This window comes from Salarias fasciatus, chromosome 14 (assembly GCF_902148845.1).
Source record: "Salarias fasciatus chromosome 14, fSalaFa1.1, whole genome shotgun sequence".
NCBI lineage: Eukaryota > Metazoa > Chordata > Actinopteri > Blenniiformes > Blenniidae > Salarias > Salarias fasciatus.
This window is the reverse complement of record NC_043758.1, coordinates 33,039,621-33,052,151: the sequence shown is the minus strand read 5'-3', so window position 1 is coordinate 33,052,151 and position 12,531 is coordinate 33,039,621. Positions and strand designations below refer to the sequence as shown.

The following is a 12,531-nucleotide window of genomic DNA, read 5'->3' as shown; positions in this document are numbered from 1 at the left end:
GAGCTTTTAGATCAATAAAGTGACTACAATCAGGAACATTACGTGCAAATGGAATAATAGAATAAGAACAACAAGTACGAGCTATAATCTCATCATCCACGGTTTCTCACTCCCAACTTGTTTCTTCATTAATGCTGCACTACTACAAGTAGTTACTGTTGAAAATGAACCTTTTTTTTTAATCCTTTATTGGAACCCTTGGTACTCTGTATGTCTGACATCAGCCGCTCTCGGTAGATTTTTACGATTTTATTGAGCATTTGTTTGAATTTATCACATAAGGTCATTGGGAATAACAATAAAATGAATTCTATAAAAGTTACCCGTGTAGTTTTAATGATGCATGACGTCTGCGTGACCTCAAGGCCACATTTCCTTCACAACATCTCATTTTACAACAATAAGATAATCAAGGTAAGAAGAGGCCGCCGTCCTTTAAATCAACGTATAATGTACCGGAATGACACGGTTTGACTTTTTAGAGGAGACTGTCTGTTAATTTATACACATAATAAGAAAGACAGACAACATCTGCACTCCATAAATACACTTTAATGCTTTTAACGGCGTGGCGGCAGACAGAGAGTGATTTCATTGCTCGTGTTCCTGCGAATTTCAATGCAGTGTTTGGCGCTGCCATCAATATTAACAATTATAAAAGCCATCAGATGTGCATCCAAACTTAATCAATAGCTCTTATGTTCAGATTTCAGGAAATGCACTGCAGGCAAAGACAAATTTTATCCTGTCATCTGAATGAGATTGCTTCAGAAAATAACAAAAACTTGTAAAAATGCACTTTGTGTTGGGATCAAGGTCGATATAAAACACACACACACACACACACACACACACACACACACACACACACACACACACACACACACACACACACACACACACATACATTCAAACAGGTTTCTAATTCACAATTTATGAGAAAATTGTAAAGGGATTAGTGAAAATGACTTGATTTGAAGCGCTGACCTTTGGAAAGAGTCTATTAGCCGTTTGAGAAAAGGCAAAGAGGGTGTGGAGGAAGTGAAATAAAAAGCGCTTGACGTGATGGATAACTCTCATCAATCAACGCTGCACTTCCACGTATGACGCGAAATAATGTCACAGTGTTGTACACGTCAGTCCAGCATGTTTCCGTCCGCGGTGGAGCCGAAGACGCCGAGCTGGAGGGAGAAAGAGCGCCGAAGTGCTGCGAGGAATGGCTTCTATCTGCAGATCTTTAATTTCAGTCTGGGGCTTCAAAGGCCCGCACGGAGAAAATGAGAGAGTTGGTGAGTGACCAGTAGGCTATCAGTAAATGGGTGGGCAGTGACACAGGGCTCATCACAGGGACCATTCTGGAGGTGCACACAGGGACAAAAAAAAAAAAAAAAATTACTCTGTCTGAATAAATCCATGCTGTAGGCAACAGTTAGGACTATTATATATTTTTATTACGGCTGAAGAATTCGAGAAATGAAGTCATGGAGCTTCTGCGATCCTCATTCGCCTGGAAGAAAATGAACACGTCGAGGTGAGAGAGTTTTTGTTTTGCGGAGTAAATCAGGATAAACACTTAATGTTGGACAGATCAGATGGAAAGCTGGTTATATCTGCAGCACCCGAGTGCATCTTGTTTATTTTCGTATTATCGCAGCGGGGGCAAGAAATCAGCTCAGGATCAATCCTCTTAAATGCTTATGTGGGAGAAACATCTGGTTTTCAATTAGATATATAGCGAGCCCAGACAACAGGGGGTTACCTCAAAGTAGTGGCGGTGTCACCGGGCCCGCAATAATGTGGCTAATGTGCCGATCGAACGACACGTGGATGGAGAGCTCAGCCCGCCGCAGTATCTTAAGATAGCTCGGCACAGCCTGTTTCTCCTGATAAGGTGCAATCTGATTCAAGGAGATCAAGCGTGCTGCAGGAATATGAGTTGTCTAACAGAAAATAAACCCCAAGTCAACAGCCACAGATTAATAAATCCACACCCACAATCACAAAAAAACACGATGCTGTCATGTTGGGCTCATATTCTTGTCTGAATCCCCCCGACAGACAGTCCAGCAGCATATCTCTGCTGCCTTTTTGCCTGCATGAGTTTGAATAATAACCTCTGAGCATGCCAGGGGGTTATCAGCTTTCACCTCCTGGTAACAACCTGTCTTATAAAGTTGTTGTTGAAAAAGTGTTATCCTTTTTTTTTTCTCTCTCTTCCCCTCTCTTTTTCAGCCGAGGTAGCAGCATTTGGGAATAGGAAGATAGCGGAAATAAATAAATAAGTGAGGATCTGCCGGAGCTGATAAGACCTCAGGATGGTGAAATTGATTACAGCTTGTTTTCCTCTGCATGTGGGTTTTGCTGATCTGACAAAAAAAAAAAAAAAAAAATCTACTGAACAATATGGTATGGAATGGATTTTGACTTATAACAGCTTGTATCTGTGATAGTCAAATAGCTTAGTTCAAGGGCCACTTCTGGGAAGGGATGAGGGGGATGAGGGCCAGTTTACAAAACTCAGGCGTCGCCGCGGGGCTTTCCGCACTTTTTCCTCACCGTTTGCCCCGAGAAGCTCAACTTCCACAATCGGTGAAGGGCTCCACGCGATCAGAATGCGACGAGAAAGGTGGCGGTGTTTTCCCCTGACTGATTAAACCTGGTATCTGATATGTGTGAAAGTGAAGAACGGAGGAAGTGAAGCAGGCATACTCCCTCCTGCTGCACACCACACACACACACACACACACACACACACACACACACACACACACACACACGCACACACGCGCGTCCCTCTGAGGCTCCAGACCTGCAGTGGGAGTTGGGAACGTGGTGATCGTGACGGCGCGCTGTGTAGCTCGGAGAAATAGAGAAAGGATGGCATAAATACTGATCAAAGCTTTGAGAGGTTGAGTCGCCGGACAGGCGAAGCTGCAAACTGCCGCACGGCGTCACACTCTAAAAACATGACGGCCATCGAAGTTTCATGACCTTTTAATGAGCCACAGTTCTGCAAGAGGGCGATGGGTATTTTACATGTATTTACTGTATTTACTGTATATAACATGAGCAAACAGGAAGAAGGAGGATTAAATAACACAAGAAGTATGGCAGCTCTGTGAGAGTCCGTTAAAATATACAGTAATAATAATGAAAATAAATAGTGGTCTTTCATGTTGATCAGATTTGTGGAAGTGAAATTCTGTCCCAGCAGGGACTTTCAACAAATGAAGGTAGCCGCTTAGCATAGCAATTTATTTAGTGATAGATCGCAACATAAACTCTATATACTGCAGAAAAAGATTTATGCAGGACAGTAGATGATTATGTTATGAGGATGAATTTCAACTTGTTTTCGCGTAAATGTAAAAACTTTCTGAAACAAGAACACAAAAACGATGCCTTTTCACTTCAAGCAATGGGTCCAGAGTCAGAATCTGAAAAAGAACTCCAGAAATAAAACATGAACCATGACAAATAAACTGAAATTCACTAAAACTCACAGAAAAGAAAATAATATTGTCACTGCTGCTGTCAGGAGCTATACAGAGTTTAGTACAAATACAAACACTATAACATTTTACTTTCAATCTTTATAAGGAAATAAATGACTTGAATTTAACTACAAACTAACTACTGAAAAAAGTTGAATAAATGTGATCATTTCTCTTGTTATACTGCAGACTCATGTGTTCTAATTGTAATAATAATAATAATAATAATAATAATAATAATAATAATAATAATAATAATAACTGAAATCATAAAATATGTTACAGAAAATCTTGGCATAAAACATACTAATTTGAAAAAGATAATCTTGAAATATGTGGAGCTCAAGAAGCCGCTGCTATTAATACCATGGTGGATTAATCCTCCGACTTGTTGAGAACTCCTGATGTACTGTAACAATATTCAGGTGAAATCACAAACCTTGAGCTAAATATAACACTCGACTCGGTGTAATATTGCAATCTTTATTTTACTGACATAAAGGTCATGTTGAAGAAAAGGATAATTCCACGGCAAAAAAAAATTAATAATAATAAAATAAAATAAATACTGTGCTATAAAGACACGTTTTTGATCAAGGAATTTGAAACATGGCATTTAATCACAGTTTACTGTAAACATTATTCTGTCATAACTTTATATAGAGTTACAGATGAAGAACATGAAATGTACACCGTGTGACTTACAAACCTTTACATACTACATGCTTCCTGTGTGTGTGCGGTTACGCTTTAGAAAAAGTGAGAAGAGAAAATGAATAAATGGATGGAGGAGATGGAAAAGATCTGCGCTCAGTAATTTGATCCGTCAAAATGATAAACAGCCCTTCAATTTTTCTGTCAAGGAAAATTGATCGAACAATATTCTGAAGCGGTGGTTAATGATCAAAACCTCTCCCTAATTTACTAAGATTATGTATTTGCTATTTTAAATTGCAAATTCACACAAATAATTGTATGATTTTGCAGGCAATTCACTGAGATGAATGCAAACAGGTGTATTTAAGTGTGCACTTTGTGGACAATACACAAAAACAGTCGACTAGAAATTGTTTTACCTCTGTTTCTTCTTTTCTTCTTCTTCTTCATGGAGTGAGTGGATGGAACGCTGAGACACCATAAAATATGGGGTTGAATAAGTAGGTGGATTAATGTATTGAACATATTGAATCATTGCAGCAAATACATTAGAAATCATCACAACATAGATGATCTGTTACAAAGTCAAGAAACAGCGGAAAAAACAAACTCATGTTATTAAGTCGTCAAATAGAAGTCGTGGGGAGCCACCTGAGAAGATGCCTCTCCTGACAATAAAAGCAGCGTTTACGTTGAAGGCTGAACTGGTTTGCACAAAAAGGCAGAGTCAGATAAATTCAAACAGACACAACCGTAAATTCTTCAGAAATGTTTAGAGATAGTTAATCATATTGTAGATTATTAAGTTATCATATACTGTACATTTCCCTGTATTTTGGAGGATCTGGAACCCATGCCTGATATTTTGATACTGATGATACAGTCCTCATTGTTCCTGTTAAATAAATCAGCTTCCCTTTTATGGGTCAGGTCCCCTGTAGTGTTTATTTAGCAGTACATTAAACTCAGAAATACGTTTGAGATGAACAATAGAAACATCCGGTTATATAGCAGAAAATTCTTGTCTCCATTTAACTTAAAAAAAAGTTCAAAGTTGCATTAGTCACACCATCAGAACAGTCACGTTGAAAGGAAATAGAACCAAAAAGGTCAGTTTCATTTATTTTGATCTAAGCTTCCTGTCATGAGAGAGCGTTCTGTTTCTGTCCATTCCTCTTCCTCCTCCTCCTCCTCCTCCTCCTCCTCCTCCTGCCCACGACTGCGGGATCACTAACCAGCCAGGCAATAATATAAGTGCGTTGATTATCCTGACGTGGAGATGAGTGATCTGAAGCATCCGCAGCTTCATTAGCGATGGTACCACCTCATTTCTTTGATGCAGAGCATCGCATACAGAATCTCCTGGCGATTCAAAGCAAACATTATTGGCCTCGTATGATCAATTACAGCATCCTGCCACCAGCGCGGCAATAATTGATTAATTTGCAAAGCATCATGCTGTGTTTCTAACTTGTTAAACAGATATGTGCTCTGAAAAGTCTCTATTGACATCACACAACACACAGGTCTGTGTTCACCAATGGGAAACATAGCAACTGTATTTACCTATTAAAAAAAGAACGGACATAATGTATGATTTATATATCTATATATATACACACACATATATATCGTTGTCATGGAAACAGTGAAATAGTGGAATGGTCCGTCCCATAAGGCTGGCACACGCCGATGGTCTGAGACTCTTTTTGATGATAAGCCGACCTGACAATATTTTCACTGTCTCCACGGAAGAGGAGGAAGAAGCCACCGCGCCGCCCCGATCAAACACACCGTTCCACACACTTCTCTGAACGAGGAAGACTCTCATTTGAAAACAAAATCTGCTTCCTGACCTTTCCAAGCAGGAAAAAAAAAAATCTGCAGTGAGAGGGCAAGGGTGGCGTGCTATTACAGCTGCAGCACACTGTAAACACTTGGGTTGTTAGCCACCATTTGTTATCATTAAGAAATACAGAAAATGTTCCCGACCTGGAGAAAGTGTTTCCCTGCAATTTCATTTAAATTTCCATGAAAAAGTCTTTCAAATGACTTTCCATGTCGTCAGAATTGTGGGACGTGCCTCCTCTTGGGAGCATACAAGCAAGAGGAAACTGACAAATCTGAAAACAATATTTTGAATATGGTTAACCCACTTCAGGTGTCATGAATATATATACTTGCTTAAATTTGAGCATTTTACAATTTCAGCATTCTCAACACATTCATACACAAATGTTTAAATCAGTGGGATTTAAAATGTTGAGCCTGCCTCCCATCTTAGGGGAGAAGGAAATGATTCAGAGACAAGCAGCAACAGAAAAAACAAGAACAAAACTACAAAATGACTATTTTTGTGATGAATCTAGATTGCTTGTTAATCCCCACCACCAGAGTGTATTTCTAAAGAAGCTTAATCTTGAGGAGGACGCTTTAGAAGCTTCAGTCAAATTAAAATACAATCAAGACTTTTGTCGCCTATGCTTTCGCGCCACTGGCACTGCACATTCCAAAGGTGTGAGAACCCCACGACTCCACTAAACCTCGGCTCCTCCCTGCTGGTGTGTTAATGACGCCAACTCAACCAAGCAGAACCCAATCAGACTAACATCTGGCTGTCAATTATTAGAAGGAGAAATCTTTTTGGCTTCAGCGGACAGGTTTTTCTGAAAGTGGAAGAAGAGGAGCCACAGATTCACCAGCAACTGATTCTTTTCAATAAAATTATTCGGAAGAGCCATGCCTAATAATTGGCTTTAAATGGAATTGAAATAGACCTTTGTGATGAAGTGTAGCCTGGAAAAGTACATTTCTGAACTTTCCAGGATGAGTCAAATTCATCCAATCAGTCATCAGACCTCCAGCTTCCCTGCAATGCAAGGCGTTCACACGCTGCCAGAACCAGGGTTCACGCAACAGTGTTCACCCTCCTGGTTCTGTGTTAAAACTCTGAATTATGTTATTTCCTTTTCCTCTCTGATTTTGTTTCCTGCTTTCAGAAAATAAAATCAGTGAATGCTTCTGTGCAGTAAAGAGGCATCAGATGGCTTCATGTCTGGGGGAATGGGGGTTCGCAGTCTTTCTAAGTTCCAGGAATTTCGCCGGCTATAAAAGCACCAAACGTCACAATTCCTGCATGACTTACACAAATCAATTGGTGAAGTTGTCTCGGCTCTGGAAACATGTGGCTGCTTCCTGGAGGACCCCTCTGGTACCTTTTAAACATGTGAATGGAAATGTGAGCAAAGCAAATGCTGTGAGAGATTCTGTTTGGTCTGGCTTTTGGAAAAAGAGAGAGAGAGAGAGAGAGAGAGAGAGAGAGAGAGAGAGTGAGAGAAACATACAGCTCAGTGCATCAGCGCTTTGATGGATGCACACTGGGAGAGTGTATGTGTGTGTGATGCTGTTTGAAGCAGGGGGAACCTGAGGAATGGAAGAAGGTGCTGTCGGAGTTAAAGCCAGCTTTGGGATGCGTAGGCTACGCTATCTGTTTGGCCGCCGGAGCACAGAGCGGTGCTCGCGGCGCGACCCAGATAGCAACGATGTTTTGGCCCAGATGTGGCCCACATCCGTAGTCTTCTTACGGCCCACATTCGGTCATGGTCGTGGCGTTCATTCAGGGGTGAGTGTGGCTGCCGGAACTCAGCCACAGGTAAACCGTACATGGACCGGATGCCAAACATGTTGTGGGCCAGGTCTGGGCCAAATCTGGGCCAGATAAAATAACCACAGCGTCACCTTAAATGGGCAACATGTGCCAGATCAGGGCTATACAATACAATAATGACTACCTGCTTTTGCCTTGATGTACAATTTTATTAATATGAACACCAATTTTCCTTTCTATACAAAATTTTCCACATATACATTCAACCAAGTGCTCAAACTAGCAATATCAAATTGTCATTTTCCTACAAATGAATAAAACTCTGAAAACTGCATCTTACAGTTGCCTTGTCTGCAAGACAACACAGATAAAATGTATGACAACTGAAGATAGTTTGCTATCTGGATGCATAAACTGTGTGTGTGTGTGTGTGTGTGTGTGTGTGTGTGTGTGTGTGTGTGTGTGTGTGTGTGTGTGTGTTGGCTGTAAAGCCAACCTGCTTAAACATTTAAAACAAGAACTACTACTACAACAAGTAACATCAGAAATTCTTTCGGCAGAACAGTCAGTTTACTCAGGCCGCTGCCTGGCTCGGCGTCCTCCTTCTCTGTCCCCAGCAAGATGGAGCCACCTTCGAATCCACTGCTCAATATCCTGGTCTGTAGCTGTGGCTGTCAATGGATTTCTTCTTACTGCATCTAAAATGAGACACAAGAAAGTTATTATCAATTTTGCATAAACGTAAGTTTTAACATTTAATATATACGTACATTCAAGTAAATACATACTGCATATTACCTTAGTAATACCACCATGGGGCCACACACACACACAAGTCAAAGATTACACCTTAACTGGTTCTTAGTGTGGTAAGAATCAGTTAAGCTGTAACTAGCGGAAGGTTTCGCGAAACAGAGGAGCCTTCAGCAAGTGAGTAGACAGCAGTGATTTACAAGAAATGAATGTTTGCGAAGGAAAAAAAAGAGCCAGCACAACTTTATGAGAGCTAAAAAGTGGATCCATGAAAAGAGAAAACAATTTAGAAATGGAGATACTGTCGTCCTCTCCCGTTTTAGTCGGGGGAGGGGATTGCGAGTTCTCGGAGCAGGAGCTGCTGTAAAGAAAATCAACCTCAGACAATCACGCGTCTGATGAAAGACTGATTTAGGGGGAGGTTAGAGTAGAGAGTTACTTTATTGATTCCAAACTGGGAAATTCGGTTCCCAGGTTCCCAGTCAACACAGTCATGTGGGGTCCACATTCAGTTTGCATGGGTTACATGGGCTTCAATTGGGCAGTGGGCTTCTTAAGTTTATTATGAATCAATTTTATTACTTAAATTCATATCATGGAGATTTTTTATAGAGCAAACTCCTGGGAAAGCTGGGGTTCATCAGCTTAAATGTTTGATTTTTTACATGTCTGTAGATGCAGATGTGTGTGCACTTACTCTTGTCATCTTCTGATGTAAAACTTTGTCCGCTGGTCAATGTTGCGCACAGGAAAATAATACGTTTAGAGGGGAAAAAAACACAGGTTGAACACGATTAAAACAATTAAAAAAAAAGGAAAAATAGCGCTCACTGACAATCGCTTCATGTATATCTCCAATCTACCATATTACAATTCAAAAATTACCTCCGCCAGCAGAGGTAAAGTGATCGTTGGGGTTTCTTTGTCCGTTTGTCTGTCCATCCGCCCGCCCTTTAAAAGTAAAGGAATACTTTCATTATACACTTACATATGGCACATTTCTGCCTACTGAACTATTATTTTTGTATTACTATACTCAAAACACCGTCACACCAGTTTTCCCACTGTCTGGCCCACTGTAATACAAAATGTGGGATGAATCAGAGTTGCTTTGTTCTGCATCCACTAGGGGTGAATCAGATATTAAAGTACTGTGGTGGTGGTGGAGTCTTCTCTCTAACCTTTAGGGGAAAGCATGCCATTTTGTCCAATAACTTGATTTAATCCATCAAAGTACCAAAAGTGCAAATAACTAGAAATGAGAAACTCTTTAAAAACTTCCAGCACATACTAGAGTGTCAGGACAGAGACATTTTATTCAAAAAGTGTTTTTTTTTTTTTTTAATTGACCCACCCGCCACCCATACCCGCCCGCCCCAGCCCCTCCCAAATCCCGCACCCCAACACCCCACCCGTCCATCCCCCACCCATATCCCACCCCCAGGGGGGCAGACGGCCCCAAGCAGCCAGGAAGCCAGACACAGGGGCAGAGCGCCCCACCGAAGGGACGGCAACCAGCCCATCACCGGACAGGCCGCCACCAGAGGCTGGCCAAGAAGTGTTTAAAACGAGAGAACAAACGTTACGCATGCTGCTTCATCAGACTCGCTCCTGAATGTCCACAGGTGTCTGCTTAAATAATCAGCGACACCTATACTGGGGTGTAGTCATATATTTTTACAGTATTCACTCTCTTTTTTTGAGTTGTAGGAGTTGGTACAGCCTTGTGTATTTTGCATTATAGTTATCTCATTATTGTAATGGGTCTAACAAGTATTACGTACAGTTATATGTATTTTGCATTTATAGTCGACCAAATCATTGTAGTGGGTCTTAACAAGTACCTAAACTAATTTCTTTTTTCTCTTTTATCTAAACTTCTCTCACTCTACCTCCAAAGAAGAGTTGCGATTGCTGCCTGTGTCTAATTAGTTGACCTGATTGATGTCCCCTCCTCCTCCCCCAGTGTAGGTGTCCCAGATTATTTAAGCAGACGCCTGTGGACAACCTGGAGTGAATCTGATGAAGCAACTGCGCCTTGTTCTCCCGGCTTTAAAACTTCTTGAATAAAATGTGTGTGTGCTGACACTCTAGTGGATGCTGGAAGCCGTTTAAATTTTCACTGTCACATTTCTATAAGTTTAAAAAAGGCTTCATGATTCATTTTTTATCCAATCAAGATTTGAATCGTCATTTATATTGACTTCTTTTTTTTTTGTCTCACGGTACATTGTTCCGTTCTTAGACATTAGTGGCCTTACATTGTAGGATTGAGGGTGACAGCTTCTTTGCAGTGGCCATTTCTGGAGGTCTAGGTAAAGTAGATGCTCCCGACGTCTCATCTTCACTATCCGCATCATCTTGAATGTGACACCTCTTCCTGCATTAGAAAATAAATAGGAGAGATAGAATTGTGCAAGGCTGTAACTTGACTCACTTCATCTTTTCCCATTGTGACTCCATTGTTCCTTCAGCTTACATTGTTCTCCGTTTGTGTCTCTGTGGCTGGTTTCTGAATCAGTCAAATCCGTGAATCTTTCAGGCTCTGGCAGTTTGACCCTCGCTTCCTCATAAGTAGCTGTGAATTGAGTGAACATAAAAAAAAAAATTAGATGCAAAATACAGAGTGCAAATTATGACTTACTCCATACCTTTGCCTTATAAAACGCGTACTTTGTACGGAATCCAACGTGTTCCAGGTTGTTCCTGTGATCTTACTGCTTTTACAACATCATCCCATTTGTATGGTGGCCATAGACAGGTGTTTTTTTTTAAACCAATTTGCTGGAACAACTTCCACTTCATTTGTGGAAGCTAATATGACAATGTGAAACATTTCCTTAAAACAAAAAGAACATAAACAGGTTAATAATTTCATTAAAAAGTTATAGTTCAACATAAAACATTCAATTTGTAGAATACTGCATTGTTATTGTACTTACCACATTGATGTAAAGGAGTCAGTGAAAACCTAAGGATATGAAAGACTACATTGAAAACTAACAATAAAACAAATAAGGAACTCTTACAAACAAAACATTTTATTTAACTATGTAGAAAGGAAGACTAAAAACCAAGTGCATTACTCAATGCCAATGAATCAACCGGAAGTTCCGGCCGAAACTCCGAAAATAATGGGTTTCCAAACGTTTGCTCAAATTCAAAGCAAATTCAAATTCAAACTCTCCACGGAACAAATGCCTGAATTAGACCACGTAAGTTGGGAAAGTTTGGAGCAGTTTAATCGAAAAATCTAGCCGGCCGCTATTAAATGAATGGGTTTAGCAACATGAGCTAACAGCTTGACGCCACCCCTCCAAAAACGGGCTTTACAGGGACCTTTCAATACTCATGTGTGTCATCTCAGCTTACTCCTGAAAGAGTTTGATCAAGCCTATTTCAAGATAAGTTGGTGTTTTCCTCTAAAATTGCCAATGAAAAGTACTAGCATTATGTCAGCTAACAGCTAACCACAAAAACGCAATTTGATTCATCTTCAAACGTGTGCTACTCGATGTATATGTATTGTAGTGTGATTTTTATTTTTATTTTTTTAATGTCACTGTGCAATTACCCACCAAATAGTCGGACACGCAGAGCTGACCACCGAGCAGTTCCTCCAGCGAAAGACGAATACAGCCCAGTCCGCCGATAAGCAGTTTTCCCAGCAGGGGTAATGAGATGACTTGGCGCGCAGGAAGAATGAGCGGGAAGAAGAGAGGGATGCTGGGAAATGTAGTGAGGAGGGGTACTTCATTCACACACTGTCGAACGCTAACGGACTACATTTCCCAGATTCCATCTCTGCAGCGCTGTGATAGAATGTTGTGTTAGTGAGCCTGATGAGCCCCTGGATAAACAAGACGTTCCCTCACGTTATTTTAGTGAGAGACGCAATGATATTTTTTTCCTTTTTTTTTTTTTACAACTTTATTAACAGGTACAAACATTAAAGGCATAACACTTATCCAAAGTTGGGAACCAGTAGGATGTAAAACATCACCCCCACACCCCCCCCCC

At 40.6% G+C, this 12,531-nt stretch overlaps 3 long non-coding RNA genes across 3 annotated transcripts; all 3 read right to left on the bottom strand.

Moving 5' to 3' along the window:
• Positions 1-8,259: 8,259 nt before the first annotated feature.
• LOC115401102 (uncharacterized) lies at positions 8,260-9,414 on the bottom strand. The gene is made up of 3 exons (XR_003932863.1): positions 9,397-9,414; positions 9,209-9,240; positions 8,260-8,456 (listed from the first exon to the last, which is right to left on the bottom strand). It is a non-coding gene; the product is annotated as an uncharacterized LOC115401102 (long non-coding RNA).
• Positions 9,415-10,787: 1,373 nt separating this feature from the next.
• Positions 10,788-11,261, bottom strand: LOC115401101 (uncharacterized). The gene is made up of 3 exons (XR_003932862.1): positions 11,185-11,261; positions 10,991-11,089; positions 10,788-10,891 (listed from the first exon to the last, which is right to left on the bottom strand). It is a non-coding gene; the product is annotated as an uncharacterized LOC115401101 (long non-coding RNA).
• Positions 11,262-11,278: 17 nt separating this feature from the next.
• On the bottom strand, positions 11,279-12,175 carry LOC115401100 (uncharacterized). Its single transcript, XR_003932861.1, has 3 exons — positions 12,086-12,175; positions 11,454-11,482; positions 11,279-11,350 (listed from the first exon to the last, which is right to left on the bottom strand). It is a non-coding gene; the product is annotated as an uncharacterized LOC115401100 (long non-coding RNA).
• Positions 12,176-12,531: the final 356 nt, after the last annotated feature.